General features: G+C 36.5%; 1 protein-coding gene across 3 annotated transcripts in view; it reads right to left on the bottom strand.

Annotated features, from left to right (window-relative positions):
- The window catches only part of LOC124364131, a 199,112-nt gene that overhangs the window by 105,365 nt on the left and 75,550 nt on the right, over positions 1–18,197 (bottom strand). The gene's annotated exons all lie outside the window — the stretch shown is intronic.

The raw sequence follows: 18,197 nt of genomic DNA, 5'->3' as shown, positions 1-18,197 counted from the left end.
AATAATAACTTCAACAAAGAGGATAGTATAAAATTGTCAAAAAACCGGCAGGCCGTAATGGAAAGGCCAATTGTTGATCGATTTGTTAAGCTTTACCCAATTACGTTTGGACCAAAAACATGATAGGAAAACATCAGCCATATCAGAATATAGTTATAAAATCAAACATGCAGTATAATTCGATAAAACATAAGCACTCGGAAACTTCCCCGCTATTACCCAAGAATAATAAGAGAATCCTTACAAATAATCAAGAGAAATAATAACTTCAACAAAGAGGATAGTATAAAATTGTCAAAAAACCGGCAGGCCGTAATGGAAAGGCCAATTGTTGATCGATTTGTTAAGCTTTACCCAATTACGTTTGGACCAAAAACATGATAGGAAAACATCAGCCATATCAGAATATAGTTATAAAATCAAACATGCAGTATAATTCGGTAAAACATAAGTGAATTCGGAAAAAATAATTCCCTCCTACTAACCAAGGATAATAAAAGAAACCTTAGAAATAATCAAGAAAGAGGATAGTATAAAATTGTCAAAAAACCGGCAGGCCGTAATGGAAAGGCCAATTGTTGATCGATTTGTTAAGCTTTACCCAATTACGTTTGGACCAAAAACAGGATAGGAAAACATCAGCCATATCAGAATATAGTTATAAAATCAATCATGCAGTATAATTCGGTAAAACATAAGTGAATTCGGAAAAAATAATTCCCTCCTACTAACCAAGGATAATAAAAGAAACCTTAGAAATAATCAAGAAAGAGGATAGTATCAGATCCTCCATGGAAAGGCGAATTGTTGATCGATTTGTGAAGGTTTAGCCAATTACCATTGTCACTTGGACAAGGGGGCGGGTATTATTGGCAGTTGACTGGTGATGGCTAACAACAACGAGTAAGGAGCGATTGAGATGGTCTTGTAAATTCAAACCTTCAAAATTTAACTAAGCTCTTTTTAACTCAGAAGTGGCTGCGATCAAATCTGTGACAGAAGAGGCGAAAAAATTCGAAACAGCCCTACTAGCCAGAGTGTCTATTTGCCTCACAATGTTCACGTAAGTTAATTTTGTGAGTAGAGCACACGGCATACAAGCAAAACACAAGGTACCGTTTTTGACAGGTATTGCATAACGTGGAATGCCAATTCCTTACCTTTAGAGAAACAACATTTTTCACACGTACAACAATAACAGGGTTGAGGATCTTTTTCTGTTGGTATTACTCTGAAATATGGAAACTTTGAAGGTTCTATCATATAGTAACGTAAATAATAGGTTACTCTATGGTGCTATAATCCAGGCTACTAATAGCGGACAAACTAGTACTTCGTACTATGTGGAGACCCTTTGCACCAGTAGCTTGGGCTATCAAAGGTAAAACTTGACTAATTTAAAATTTAAACGACCCAAACAAAAGTGATGACTATTCATAATTTAAATTACATTTGAAATTTCAAATTAATTTATATAAACATTGTTAATATACTGACACAAAAAGTGAGATCACTGATAAGAACATCAAATGACTCGACATATATGGGTAAATATATTGTTAGCTGAAAAGTTTTAGATAACTTAGGTGACCTCTCTGTATTTGACAACATAACTAAAACAAAGCAGGAGGAGTACTAAGATGAATAATGATGTTCGCAAAAGTCGCATGTTTATAATTATTATAAACGTATTTAGATGACTTACGGATGACGTTGTTCAGTTCAATTGAAATATGTTTGTTCAGGACACCACCGCGTCACCAGCTTGTTCTAAGACGAAGTTCCAAAAGGCACCGATAGGTGAATTAAAACACGACAGTTTTTTTGTGAGTTTAAAATAAAATAGCGATACAGTATAATAACATCTACGAATATAATGGCAGTAATTCAACAGTTTAACGCAGCTATGATGGGAAGGGTTGATTCAATGCGAATATTGAGTTTAGATCTAGCTTTACCTTCCTCTTACGTGCAGCATCTGAAATCTGATGCTGTTGCAGACTTGACTCCTGATAAGTCTTCTGGAGTCATGTTCGTCTGAAGGGGTCCAAAAATAGTCGGCGACGAAGAACGAATAAGCTCTACTCGTATATGAACTCTTTGCATAGTTTCGACAACATAGACAACCGGATTGTGATACTAAGATTTTAACTGACACGATCCTAAATTACGGTGGAGCAACCGAGTCTTCTACACATAATGTAGCTATGGTGGGAAAGGGTTGTTCAATGCGAATTGTAGGGTGTAACTTCAGGACACGAACATGACTCCAGATTTCAGGAGTCAAGTCTGCGACAACATCAAACTCAAAATTCGCAATTCAATAGCGTTGAACAATGAACACAGCGAAATATGAAACATAAGTGTGTATAGCTCCCAAACACAAGACAATATAACCTAGTTGGCTGAGCGTAAGCGAAGCCTGTCATTCGTGGGGCTGGACAACTATAATTTCTGTCTGTCCACACGATATCTCGAAAACGAACTGATCCATAAAACTTGAAATTGTTCATGAATCTTCATTTATAGACTAGAAACACTGAGTTCGATTATGGCACATGTCACTCCATGGGACGGTGCTGAGTGTTAGCAAATACTTTACATTGATGGCAACAAAAAGATTACATAATAAATACGTTTTTAATCAATATTAGTATATTCTATACTGTTTAAGAAATTTTAGAATGTGACAAACAACACATAAACCCTAATTATCCCAACACATCTAAGGCCATTTTATGGTCACTTTGTGTGTAGGTAGAATTTTTTATTTAAACACTTATGTGAAACCTAATTCAATGGACAGAAATGTGGCAAGATGTTTCGAGAAAGGTTTCACAGGATAAACATTTGACCACCGTATGAATCCACGTACATTCGCGATCAATGCATAATCTATAAATCGCCTGTTTATGATTTTAAGTAGTTAAGAAACCATATAATTGGACCTAAAATTGTATCTTAATTCATTTTTTCCAATTCACAAGTGGATATGAAATTGGTTAGTGTAGTTTAAATCAAAAATACACTCAAGGTCTTAAAATGTATTTTTTTCTATTGTGCAAAAAAGAAATATTACTCAGAGATAAAAGCGACATTTTTGTAAACAAAACTCAAAAGCTATATCCCTTATCGGATTGTTTATGCTAATTTAAATCATTAAAGACAATTTAGAAAGTAAGGTTAGAGTGAAGAAGTAAGAAAATCGGATATAAATTTGGTTACAGCGAGAGTCCACATAAATCCACGATCAAGAACGCGCGCGTTTGTTCGCGTGTGTGAGTGCCCTAGTTTTGGAAACCCACTCAAAACGTGTTCTGGAGTAGGCTCCTGGGCTGTTGGTGGATCACCGATCTTCCGGGCTTTGGTCATGCGAGGACCAGTAGCTTATTTCCCCCGTGGAAATTGCTAATAACGCAGAAAAAAAGATTTCCAATTTAGTTGAATTCTGAGATAATCTAAATTGCACAGTAGATACAAAATTTGCAATTTAATAGTGAAACAAGGAAAACAGTGAAAATCTGAAACATAAGTTTGTACAGACTCAAGACAGCAGACACAAGACAATATAAACTAGTTGGCTGAGCGTTAGAGAAGCCTGTCACTCGTGGGAATGGACAATTTGAATTTATGTCCGCCTGTCCACACGATATCTCGAAAACAAACTGATCCATAAAATTTGAAATTATTCATGAATCTTCATTTATAGACTAGAAACATATGAGGATAAGTGTTAGCAAATACTTAACATTGATCTTATGGATAACCATGACGGCAACAAAAAAATAACACCATAAATACACATTTTAAAACAATCTTTGTATACTCTATATTGTTTAAGAGTTTTAGAATGTGACATACAGGTACAACACATAAACCCTAATCATCCCAACACACCCAAGGTCAATTTATGGTCATTTAAAATGTAGGTAGACTTTTAGTATTTAAACACTGACATGAAACCTAATTCAATGGACAGAAATGTCTCGAGAAAGATTTCATAGGATAAAAAGTCGACCACCGTAAAAATGTACGTAATTTCGCAATAATGAATGAGCTTTAGTGTGAGCGCTCTAGTTTTCAAAAAAAAACACGATAAAACGAATTCTGGAGCTCAGTTTTGACAAAATATTCTGCGTTTTGGTGGTACGGAAAGAACCGTAATAAGTCATTTTCCACATGGGAATTTCTAACAATATGGGAAAAAAATTTGTGCTTTAGTTCAACCTTGAGATAATCACAAATATACAGTCGAAACCCAACAGTGATACAGTTTGACCGGAGCCTCAAGGGCCTCAGAGGAAAAGACAACCTCCCACCCCGACGCGCACACACCGTCACACGCGCAGCATGGAGATATTACTGACATTTAAGTGGAGCCCTCCGTCGTTGTTTGGAAGACCCTTGAACCCTACACACAACTCGGGGTGGTGGAGGGGGGGGGTTGAAGAATGGAGAGATTGTTGGCTCGATTATATAAATAGACACATGACTAATCAGTGAACTCTTGCATGTCCCTTTTGTTTATGGTTGTGTTGTCTTTTCTGTGAGTTGTTGGTATTTAAGAGTCTATAGTAGTGAAACGGTCTTGGGGTTTAGCCTATTAGATCAATGTTAAGCTCTTTTAAGCAGTGTTATTGTTGATTATAGAATGAAGGAGATGTCTCAATAAGTAATACGCACCAAACCCTTTTTTTATTATTTGTTCTAAAAAGTGTAGGTTTTGAGTAGGCCTATACTATAATATAAATTTATTTACAAATTACCGATAAACATATCGAAATAAAATAATGGTTTGAAATTAGACATTTCCCATTATTCTATAGCCTATAAGGGCGTAAACGTGTATCAGTTTTTCTTTTTTCTTAGGGATCAAAATCTTAGATGTCTACCAGTACAGTAGGAGCTTAACAAGTTTAAACTCAGCTCCACAAATTTGTAAATTTCAGCTAAATCCTTCCCTGTTTCACCCTTAAGTAGTCCTCTATTAACTACTAGACGTGTTACCTATCATTGGGTTTTAACAAACTCAGCAACTGATGAAATAAGTGATGCATGAGTTGATGCACCGAGCTTTATACTTTGCCATCGACTCAAACGGAACTAAAGTAAAAAAGGAATACAAAAGACATGTAACGGAATATCAGAGGACCCCGACACGACGCAGCGAGAGTTTACAAAAGAATAGACTGCCCTTTGACGTACTGACCTACATCTTGTACTAAGAAGAACCTATTCACCTATGTCTCTAGAATCCTTCTACAAAAGGTTATCGCAGAAACGGCCGGACAGATGAACAGGCTGCTCTTTAACCTTTTGACCCAAAATTAATTGAGTTCCTCATTGGATCAAGATTAACCTACTTATGAATTTTCAAGTCCCTAGGACCTTTATATCACTCAGATGGACAACCGGATGGACAACGGCACCATTTTAAGAAGAACCTGCCAAACACCCTTGTTTACCTTGACTCGTAGTGGTGATTACCTGGCGAGACATCATAACCAAAATCATCAAGAGATTCGGGATGACTAGATTCCGTTTCACGTGATTATACTATATCCTACTGTCCTTTTTAGGGAAACTGTCCATATCCATTTGCAAATCTTTGCAATAAAAATCTTCATTGCAAGGTGCAGATGATCGCACATTGAAGGGAAGGCTGTCAGACTCGATCATCCAAACTATGTTTGATCGTATATACTTTACTACACCAGCTAGTAAAACGGGTTAGTCATGTGTGCAGAAAATACTTTTATAGTAGTATGGACAAGGTTGTATAGTCTGAAAACAAAACTAATAAGTGTTTCATAATAATATTTGAATATTGTTAACAATATAGAAAATTTAAATGTGTGAAAAAGTGCCTTTAGGAGTAAAAACATCCTACACCATTTCTACATGGTGATAATGTAGAAAAAATTGGAATCCCATGCACATTAACTACAAACCTCTAGTACCGTAAAAAGTTTATAGTTTCAGAATTCTACAACTTATAATTTCTAGCACACTATGATCATCGAAACAATCAAAAATCAATATGATTAAAATAAACTTTTAAACATTGATTATCTAAAGACCTACTAGTTTATTTGGTGTTACAACAGACAAAGGATTACAGATTCGTTTATTAAATTGTTTCTCAGTGATATTACGTCGCAGAGTAATGATTAATTTAGACAAGATATGAATATAGTATATGAGAAGTTTTGACAGATAAGATTTGATCAAGAAATCCAGTGGGCCACTCTTATCAGTGACAACAATCTGTATATCTTCTAATTGGGAGAAAGGCGTGAGTTTTATCAGTCACTAGTAGGTTCGATTGCTAAAGAATTTCCAAATCAAGTTTGAGAAAGTATTGTTTTTATATATAATGGAGGAAATGTATTTTGTTGACAGATAGGATTTGACTAACTAAAGCAGTGGAGAACCCTTATCAGTGACATTGATCTGTGTGACTGCATAGTAGTGATTAGTGTGATAAGATAGTAAGTGGAGATAAAGAGTGTTGACTGAGAAGATTTCACCAAGCGCTGCAAGGGCCCACTCTTATCAGTGACACTGTTCTGTGCACTACTAGTGTGATAAGATATTTACATCGTGGAGATAAGAAGTGTTGACTGAGAAGATTTCACAGAGCGCTGCAAGTGGCCACTCTTATCAGTGACACTGTTCTGTGCACTACTAGTGTGATAAGATATTTACATCGTGGAGATAAAAAGTGTTGACTGAGAAGATTTCACCAAGCGCTGCAAGTGGCCACTCTTATCAGTGACACTGTTCTGTGCACTACTAGTGTGATAAGATATTTACATCGGGGAGATAAGAAGTGTTGACTGAGAAGATTACACCAAGCGCTGCAAGTGGCCACTCTTATCAGTGACACTGTTCTGTGCATTACTAGTGTGATAAGATATTAAGATAGTGAAGATAAGGAGTGTTGACTGAGAAGATTTCACCAAGCGCTGCAAATGGCCACTCTTATCAGTGACACTGTTCTGTGCACTACTAGTGTGATAAGATATTTACATCGTGGAGATAAGAAGTGTTAACTGAGAAGATTTCACCAAGCGCTGCAAGTGGCTACTCTTATCAGTGACACTGTTCTGTGCACTACTAGTGTGATAAGATATTAAGATAGTGAAGATAAGGAGTGTTGACTGAGAAGATTTCACCAAGCGCTGCAAATGGCCACTCTTATCAGTGACACAGTTCTATGCATTACTAGTGTGATAAGATATTAAGATAGTGGAGATAAGAAGTGTTGACTGTGAAGATTTCACAGAGCGCTGCAAGTGGCCACTCTTATCAGTGACACTGTTCTGTGCACTACTAGTGTGATAAGATATTTACATCATGGAGATAAGAAGTGTTGACTGAGAAGATTTCACCATGTGCTGCAAGTGGCCACTCTTATCAGTAACACTGTTCTGTGCACTACTAGTGTGATAAGATATTAAGATAGTGAAGATAAGGAGTGTTGACTGAGAAGATTTCACCAAGCGCTGCAAATGGCCACTCTTATCAGTGGCACAGTTCTGTGCACTACTAGTGTGATAAGATATTTACATCGTGGAGATAAGAAGTGTTGACTGAGAAGATTTCACCAAGCGCTGCAAGTGGCTACTCTTATCAGTGACAATGTTCTGTTCACTACTAGTGTGATAAGATATTAAGATAGTGAAGATAAGGAGTGTTGACTGAGAAGATTTCACCAAGCGCTGCAAATGGCCACTCTTATCAGTGACACTGTTCTGTGCATTACTAGTGTGATAAGATATTAAGATAGTGAAGATAAGGAGTGTTGCTTGAGAAGATTTCACCAAGCGCTGCTAGTGGCCACTCTTATCAGTGACACTGTTCTGTGCACTACTAGTGTGATAAGATATTTACATCGTGGAGATAAGAAGTGTTGACTGAGAAGATTTCACCAAGCGCTGCAAATGGCCACTCTTATCAGTGACACAGTTCTGTGCACTACTAGTGTGATAAGATATTTACATCGTGGAGATAACAAGTGTTGACTGAGAAGATTTCACCAAGCGCTGCAATTAGCCACTCTTATCAGTGACACTGTTCTGTGCACTACTAGTGTGATAAGATATTTACATCGTGGAGATAAGAAGTGTTGACTGTGAAGATTTCACAGAGCGCTGCAAGTGGCCACTCTTATCAGTGACACTGTTCTGTGCACTACTAGTGTGATAAGATATTTACATCGTGGAGATAAGAAGTGTTGACTGAGAAGATTTCACCAAGCGCTGCAAGTGGCCACTCTTATCAGTGACACTGTTCTGTGCACTACTAGTGTGATAAGATATTTATATCATGGAGATAAGAAGTGTTGACTGAGAAGATTTCACCATGTGCTGCAAGTGGCCACTCTTATCAGTAACACTGTTCTGTGCACTACTAGTGTGATAAGATATTAAGATAGTGAAGATAAGGAGTGTTGACTGAGAAGATTTCACCAAGCGCTGCAAGTGGCCACTCTTATCAGTGACACTGTTCTGTGCACTACTAGTGTGATAAGATATTTACATCGTGGAGATAAGAAGTGTTGACTGAGAAGATTTCACCAAGCGCTGCAAGTGGCCACTCTTATCAGTGACACTGTTCTGTGCACTACTAGTGTGATAAGATATTTACATCGTGGAGATAAGAAGTGTTGACTGAGAAGATTTCACCAAGCGCTGCAAGTGGCCACTCTTATCAGTGACACTGTTCTGTGCACTACTAGTGTGATAAGATATTTACATCGTGGAGATAAGAAGTGTTGACTGAGAAGATTTCACCATGTGCTGCAAGTGGCCACTCTTATCAGTGACACTGTTCTGTGCACTACTAGTTTGATAAGATATTTACATCGTGGAGATAATAAGTGTTGACAGATAAGATTTGAGCAAGTGCTGCACTGGCCCACTCTTATCAGTGACACTGTTCTGTGCACTACTAGTTTGATAAGATATTTACATCGTGGAGATAATAAGTGTTGACAGATAAGATTTGAGCAAGTGCTGCACTGGGACACTCTTATCAGTGACACTGTTCTGTGCACTACTAGTTTGATAAGATATTTACATCGTGGAGATAATAAGTGTTGACAGATAAGATTTGAGCAAGTGCTGCACTGGGCCACTCTTATCAGTGACACTGTTCTGTGCACTACTAGTTTGATAAGATATTTACATCGTGGAGATAATAAGTGTTGACAGATAAGATTTGAGCAAGTGCTGCACTGGGCCACTCTTATCAGTGACACTGTACTGTGCACTACTAGTTTGATAAGATATTTACATCGTGGAGATAATAAGTGTTGACAGATAAGATTTGAGCAAGTGCTGCACTGGGCCACTCTTATCAGGAACAGCGAGCTGTAAGACTTCTAACAGAGGAAAAGGCGTGAGTTTCATCCATCATTAATGGATAAGATGGCTAAAATATGTCCAAATCAAGTTTCTAAAAAATATTGTGATTTTATATAATGGAGGAAATATATTTTATTTATTTGTTTTAATATTTTATGCGTCTTTAAATTGGTGTAGATTGTGAAAATTTTACATGTTTTGGACATACTTTAATTTCATTACCGTGTCCACGATGGACCTCAATAAGGATATGGATTTATTGAACAAAAATCAATAAAATAAAAAAGATAAACTGTTAGTGATAAAGTTAAGATGATTTTGTAATATTTAATCAAATCATACACATTTTTCTACAAGTCTGTATTACATTATTAGGGTGTTCCAAATTTACCATTTGTTGGATATGAGCAAGTCAAGTGTTTGCAGAAGTATGAAATAAATTCTGAACCAATTAACTGGAGGGAACGGCCCAAGTTGTAAATGTAATGCGGACTTAATTGAATTCGGCAATTAATTAGGCGAAAGAACCAGAAGAACCAGTAGCGTACGAATATTCAAGCGGCCCCAATCCATCTGTAATAAATTATACCCTTTGACAAGAATATACTTTTAACGATTAATCAAATAATATTGTATTACATGAAGAATTACGTTAAAAAGCCAAAATAAGAACAAACATAGTGATTGAGTGCTAAATTAGCATTGGGTGCTTTAAACAATCTGGAGGAAAATCCGTTATAATCACGTTGGGCAGGTCTGCACGTGGGGTCTTGGGACTAGGACGTTGTTTCCGAGATGTCATTAAGATTTGCATATTAATTTATACGGTGATATCCTCATTTACTTTTGAATGAAAATGTGGTATTTTTACATTATTTACCCGGTAATACCATTATTCATATAAGTTTATGGATTTTAAAAAAATCTAGAATTCCATTTTAAATATTTTGTAATTTCCTATTTAAGATTAGGGAACGTACAAAAAGGTAGTTAATTGCAAAGTACACGTAACAAAAGACAGTTCCATTCACGTTACCAAGTTAGATGACGTAGACGTATTATTTGGTGAAATAATTTATAATTGATTCCATTCAAGAATTTCCTCAAATGTAAACAGGTTGATTAACCCATTCATCCCAAAAATATGATTTAATGGGTTAGGTATCCTAAACTCGCTATCACGAATACTCGCGATCACGAATACTCGCTACCACGAATACTCGCTATCACGAATACTCGCTACCACGAATACTCGCTACCACGAATACTCGCTACCACGAATACTCGCTATCACGAATACTCGCTACCACGAATACTCGCTATCACGAATACTTGCGATGTTGCCCGGCCTTCCATGGGTTGATGTAGTTAAAACCTGAGATATTTATTAGAAAGTGGCAAAATCGCTTCGATGCTATTCCAATATTTTAATTTATGTTCAAGCTCTGTACGTATAACGTTTTTTTTTTATTATTATCATTAATTTATCCAGCACTCTACAGTATTGACCTTTTAATGGAATTCATGTATTTTAATGAGCGAATCCAACCTTGAATTTCCGTAAAATCGTTGATCTTTATGTATCTGCATCCCAGATTGACTTTGATTTTCACGTGGCTTAAGTAAATCAATTATAATTTTCAGAATTTCAAAGACTGTCGTTTCATTCTCTTGACAACGACGTATCGCGGCGTGGGTGGGAATGAAAATGTTGCAGCCCTTCCCATAAAAAAACCACTAAAATTTTGAATACTTCTAAAAACATATCCTCTTATTCAAAAATGCTTCTTGACTTTTATTTACTAGTCCTGAAAATCATCATGGGCTTCAAGATCACTCCATGTTGAGTTTGTAGACGGATGTTTAGTATTACTACCTTTTCCCCTTGGTTATTTACATTCTTTGATAAGATCGTGATCTCTCTCTGTGGCGAGTTGGGTGGACGAGAGCCATGCACAGCGAGTCTACAGTCTACTATACCGCGTCAGTCTACAGGCCTCCTCTTGGCTCTCTTCGGTCCGCTGACCCAGTTTCCGCTTCACGGTGACTGCCGTCTCGCCACGCCGTACCCGTCTTCGTGTCACCATCCTGCCTCAATCCCGGTCCGCTGAAGAGTTTCAACATCGGGCGAAACCCACTGATTTGCTTCCCAGAAATAACCGCAGCGTTCTTCGATAGCTGCTGGAGAAAACGTCGAATAAGGCCCTTGGAGACTTCAGCATTGATGTAATAAAACACCGGCAATTCTATAAGTTTTACTAATAGATCGACAGGTTTTAGCATCTTTCCCCCTAAAAATGTCAGATAGAATTTTGGGGTCGTTGGAAATCAGGAAAGGTGGTTCGGGACTCATTCTAATAAATATGCCACTATCACCAACCAAGATAACCTAGTTTTTGGTATGTTTAAACCGTTTTCTTTTCCTTCTTTACTTCTTTCTGTTCGCTATTTTAGCACTTATTAATACCTCCCCCACCTGACGAAGAGGATAGATCCTAATCCTCGAAACGTTGTATTATACGTTTTATAACCCATAAAGATGGCAATTATCCAAAATCCTGTTATCCTTTCAAACCTTCCATCGTCAATAACAAGCTTTATACAAAGAGATAATGTATTTGCCTCTCCAATGTTATCTGCATTGATCGAGAAAATATTTTCAAAATAAATTCGCGAATATAAGTTTGAGACGAACGTAAACCAAGTACTTTGAGAAGGCGAGATAACAATTGCAGTTAGTTAGTGAAGTATTGAATGTGAAGGCCTTATATATATCAAACGTCAAAGATACTAAAATTTGGACGACCACTCGAGATTCCATTTAGATATAAATTTTAACACTCATTCCGCAGTCACTCGTATCCATTGCATCGCCGATTAAATGCGGTAATCAATTTACTAGTAATACAACCCCTGTGGCAGCATTGGATATGGAACGTTGCCGTCTCTGTGTAGGAGTTAAGGAGAATTTTATCTTAACATGGGCTTAAAGTGGGCTTAAGATTGAGAGAAACAAAGACTCCACCTTCCTTTATAAATTGTTTTAATGCGTTAAATTAGCCTACAAAATCCGATCGGGTAATGGCTTTTAGAGTTTTTGTTTACAAAAATAAAATTCATCTTTGAGTAGTTTTTATTTTTGCACAGTAGAAAAAAATAAATTTTAAGACCTTGAGCGTATTTCTGATTTAAATAACACTAAAAAAGTTGGCATTCACGTGAACTGGTAAAAATGAATAATTGTACAACTTGAAGTACAATGATGTAGTTTCTTAACTCCTTTAAAATAATAAACAGGAGATTTAGAGATTAACTAACAATTAATTTGGTTGGATGGTGAACATCAGTTACCATCCCATAGTAATTAAGCTTTAATCCCAGTGAGGTTTTAATAAATATGTTTTGGGATTTCATTCTTACCACGTCGGAGCTTATGAGTTTCAAGACGTTTTATCGGCTTTGAAATATTCTTGTTTTAGAATTTCATGAAGCCTACGTACTTCTCACGATGATTTATAACTGGACGCCGACCCGCTGATACCCTGTTAGTCCCTGTCAATTTCTGCAAGCTTTCCTCACTGTTGTGATCTTTGAAAAGTTTAGAGTGAAGAATCTCTTCCTAGAAACCTACAAACACTGTTCGAACCATTCTGTCAGACTGTGATGAAGGAGAGGCCCCCAGACGTATCTTGGCCGCTTTCCTTGAGGCCGCTTGTCTGGCGAAACCACTCCGGCAGGAGAGTGAGAGGATAGCGATGACCCCCCGTCAAGACGATCCTCAGACAGCGGTTAACTCAGCTGGTCAAGGCCAACGTGATGCTAGGAGACGGGCAACTCTCCAACTACAGACAGGTAGTGTTGATACGTTCTTGAGCTGGGTGATGTGGCGTTCTTGAGTGAGATAATTATTTGGGTGGTTATCAAATATGAGTAGCTCTGTATCAAAAGAATAATTTTGAGGTCTTTTACATTGCCTTCACTCGAGCACGATCACTTTACACGGAGCTGGTTGCCACAGAGCGTAGTGTTTTCTGAGACAAAAACTTTAGGTGAACAAGGAATTTGAATTTTAAAGTACGACATTCGATAAGCCAAAGGAATAGCAGTGAGGAAATATTCCGCTTGCAATATGTGGATGAAGCATCAATTCAAACGGTACGATCCATTTGTGCATGGAACATTAATTGCAAACAACAGCACTGATGGTTCATAGCTATGCTAGATATACCATTCATCGCAAAGGAATAGTATTGAGGGTATATTCCATTTGTGGATAAAGAAGTAATCGCAAAGTAACAGTATTAGGGCATATTCCACTTGTGGATGGAGCGTAAATTGCAAAGAAACAATATTGAGAGTATACCTGTATTTCAAGTAAAACACAAGGATTGAAATAAATGGATTGAAAACAATGTCCTTGATGTCGAAACAATGCAAAGAGTTCGTTTTGAACTTCTTTGTCACCGATATTTTTTGGACCTTTTAAGACGAACATGACTCCAGATTTCAGGAGTCGTCCAGTCTGAGACATCGTCAAATTCCAGGTGCTGCACAAAGAGGAAGGTGAACTGGAGCAAAGCTTAACATTCACATTCATATTGTGATCTAAACTCGGCGATGGCTACAAGGCTATCTGTGCCAACCTGCAGTCAGGGATTTTCCTCAAGATGTCCTTAAGCGACTTCCACGGAGTATAGAGGTGTCCTGTAACAACACCAAAGGACTAGTGTATTGTGTCTAGGGTACTTTCTCTTTGGCGCTGAGCCGATGCAGACCCACACAATGGAGTCATTGTCACAAAGGCTGCTCCTTCTTGTGATTCATGTTCATTGATTCTTAGTACCTGGCTGAAGCAAGACATACTGATGGTCAGGACAAACATCTTGTACCGTCCTTCTCAAGGAGTGATCCTTACTACATTTAGAAGACACAGATTTCCTTGCAACCATCTTCTGCACTGCCCAATTGCCGGAAATCACTTAGGATGGCCAGGTCTGTTACGGAGAAAGCGAATAAGCGCCCCTCCATATTATCTAACTTGCCCTCGAAATTGGACATGCCTTCATTAGTTGTGAAATAGCAGCCGACGAAATTGATCTCGTCACTGGTCACCCAAACGAAGCCTCTACCGGTACAGTGGTTTAATGAATATGTCAGTGTCCGCCAACCAGAATGACGGTCGGTACCAGAAACGTCCCAAAACTTGCACTGCCCATGTTACTTTACTGTTCAATGTTTATGAGGCAGCGGATTTCATGTTTTCTGTAAGAAAGAGATGATTCAAGATTCTAATGTACGGTAAAAGTCTTCTTATAGGATCTTTATCCTCTATTATTGTACTAAATCCGAGCAGAACTCGTTAAAAAAAAAAAAAAAATCTACTCGTGGTATAGGAATTATTGAATTTAAATAAGGTAAAAAATAAAAGAAAAACTAGCGAATGATTAACATTGCAAAATGGCTACGGCTTATTTTTTCCTTTTTTTATTACATTGTACTACAAATTGTTTAACGTATTTAGAATTTTTCCAGTGTTATGATCTCTTATAATTTATTTTAATTTCAAAAAGTTGCGCAATAACACCGACATATTTCTCACCCGTATTTTCTACGCTACTGAATAAAATCACGTATAGATCTAATATATACTGCTTTGTGTATTTATAACTTATTAACAAACATTTACATATGTATAGGAATAACATTTAAAACAATAATCAGTTTTCTAGTGGATTACTTATTGGCAGGAATTATTAAGTAGTTGGAAATAAACTGGAAACATCAACTGATATAATGAGAAGAAATAAAAATTAAAAACTTACTATAATTATAAAATATTCCGTCCGGCTCAGTCGGAATAATAGTTTAGATGTTTAATTATACAAATACGCACATACACGTATGGCATAATAATTCTCAATATTGGCACGTTCAAAAACTCGTAATACTTAAAAATATTCAGAAAATCTTGAATTATTACAAAACAAAATCACTATAAGGATATATTTTTGTAAACACGTGTACTTGATTTAATTGCTATTAATCCAAAATTATGCTTGTAAACACATTTACTTGTTTCGAGTGTATACTTCTAAAACTATGAACGGTCATCATCTTGATACCTTAAAAGACGTATATAAAAACAAGTAAGAACATATTTAGCTTGATCATGTTAAGAATATGAAGTGCTTGGTCAGTACTGCATACTTAATATTTGATAAAAAGTATATTTTGTCTAAAACATATCTGAAAAACAACAGCGATTCCAGAAAAGATAAAAATAAGAAGTTAAGAAATAAAAGAACAAAGTTTCTATCTAAATTTAACAATGATTTAAAGAACCGTTATGAAACCCAACTTAGTTGTTTTTTACAGAAGTTAGCTTCTCATAACTGCTTCTTTATTAGGGCAAAAACAAACTCAATTGTGGCACAGAAATATCTTAAAAGAGGAAAATGTTTAATGGCCAAAAATAAACGCCTTTTGGCCAAGAAGGCTTCTTAGATCTGTGTATGCACACACTCGTGGAAAACAAGGCAAAATTAACTATTGCAAAAAAAATATTAAGTCAGGAGTAAATTACAATGGCCATAAATATTAAAAGATGCCCATGGTGTCCCTGTTCTTCAAAATGAAATTGCGTGCGAAGCCGCGGGTAACTGCTTGAAGTAAATAACCCCGACGTTGTGACAAGTATATTAAACGAAACCGATTATAGAATAAGAAACATGTAAATAATGTAGACAAAAAGTGGCGGCAACAACGAAAGTAATTGTAATAGTTTCTTGGGTAAGAGCTCTGAAGATAAATTCAGACTATTAAGTGCCTTCGTGCAAAAGGTTTTACAAGACTAGTGGGTACAATTGTACCAAATTTGTAGAGTACCAAATTCAAAAACCTACACGGTCGCCATACAACCCGAAGTCGCTTGGAATCTGATGCATTCCTTCGCCATAAGCTATAAATTATATTACGCTTGACCTGTGACTAAATTAGACGATTTATAATAATTTCTTCTCACCGCCACCCTGAGAAAATGAATATTCACTGATGCATCCGTATTAAAAGATTAACTTTAGTACCTGAAATGATATGCTGAACTTAATTTTATTTACTCATTAAAACCCTATTACACTGTTCTTGTATCCTGAATTAACTACTGCAAGAACATATGGGATATTGTCGAGTACGTCTTACAAACAATACACTAAAAAAGTGAAAATTTACACACGTGTTCATATATAAACATAGATGTTTCTTATTAAATCGAAGATATTTTAATGCTAGAACTTTTCAAAGTACATTACTGACAATGCTATGTAGCTATTGAAAATAAACGAAATTTAACAGGATTTCAGACATTTGCCAAAGTTAAACGATAAAAAATAGATATCAAAACGCAGTACTGTATCTCACTTTCGCCTGTGCCGGTGTGACGTATGGTAGTGCTCTTGACTTTTCGTGATCGGGATAGTGATCATCCTGTGCAGTGATAACGTCTGGACTGTATTTCAAGCATCTTTTGGGGAAGTTTGCCTCCCTTTCTCTCTTTTCTTTATTTCTTACATATTAAATACCCCTCACCTGATGAAGAGGATAGATTTCAATCCTCGAAACTTTGTGTCATAAAGTTTGTAACACATAACGGTGATAAATGTCCAAAATAGTATCCTTTAAAACCTTTCATCGTCAGTAGCAAACTTCACACTAAGAAAAACTACATATATTCATATATTAGGCGTTACAACATGTATTAAAACTATAAACTGCGTTTCAAAGTTATTTCTAAATATTATCTAAGCCCATAGTGAGAACAATGGGCCGATTTAAGGGTGTAAAAGTTACAGCAAATTAAAGATTCGTCGCCTCTTGAAACTCAACACCATTAAAGGCCAAGGGATGCTCACAAGATCCAAGAGGCTCAGCGTAATTGGCCCTAGAGAAATCCAACAGCCCGCACAATCCAATAGTCGACGTCGTGTCGGGCATTTTAACGCCAGTAAATTCTGCAATCTTTAACGTTTACGAATAACGCGGTATTTAATGGAAACAAATGTATAAAGAGTTGATTAATGTTACATAACTAATTACGAAAGTAATCTTTAATAAAAATAATTTATAAGTAAACTTTAATTTCATTAAGATTAAAAAAAATTTTTCAATACTATGTATAATAATGTTAACATTTTACTTCTTGCAACTGCAAATATTTTTAGGGAAATAGCTCTTCACCATATTCATGGTTCATTAAGAATAGTGATTTTTACAGTATTTTTGAAAATTTTGTGGCCATCTTGGATCCTTCATCTTTGAACTTTGTGTGAATTGATATTTGCTCAACAGTATTTCATTCTTTGTTTAAAGTTTTTATTGGCGATGGAAGGTTTGAAAGGATAACAGGGTTACGGACATTTGCCATCTTTATAGGTTATAACAGGTATAACACAACAAGGACCCAATCCTCTTCGTCAGGTGGGGGAGGTATTAATACATAAAAAAAATTCCAGTTAGTATCCATTGTAGTCAGTGCTAGTGTGATGTGTGATTATGATCCTCGTACTTGTGATTTGTGCTCGGGACTTGCATTCTGTGCAGTGACAACACCTGGACTGATTCCAAGCAGCTTTTAGGTACGTTTGAACCTTTTCTTCCCCTTTCTTCACTTATTTTCTGTTCGTTATTTTTGTATGTATTTATACCTCCCCAACCTGACGAAGAGGATAGATTCCAACCCTCGAAACGTTGTGTTATTCCTCTTATAACCTATAACGATGACAAATGTCAATAAACTAGTATTTCATGGTTTTAAAAAAGTACAATTTTTTC

Source organism: Homalodisca vitripennis, chromosome 6 (genome assembly GCF_021130785.1).
Source record: "Homalodisca vitripennis isolate AUS2020 chromosome 6, UT_GWSS_2.1, whole genome shotgun sequence".
NCBI lineage: Eukaryota > Metazoa > Arthropoda > Insecta > Hemiptera > Cicadellidae > Homalodisca > Homalodisca vitripennis.
The sequence above is the reverse complement of the archived record's forward strand: the minus strand, read 5'-3'. Positions and strand labels throughout refer to the sequence as shown.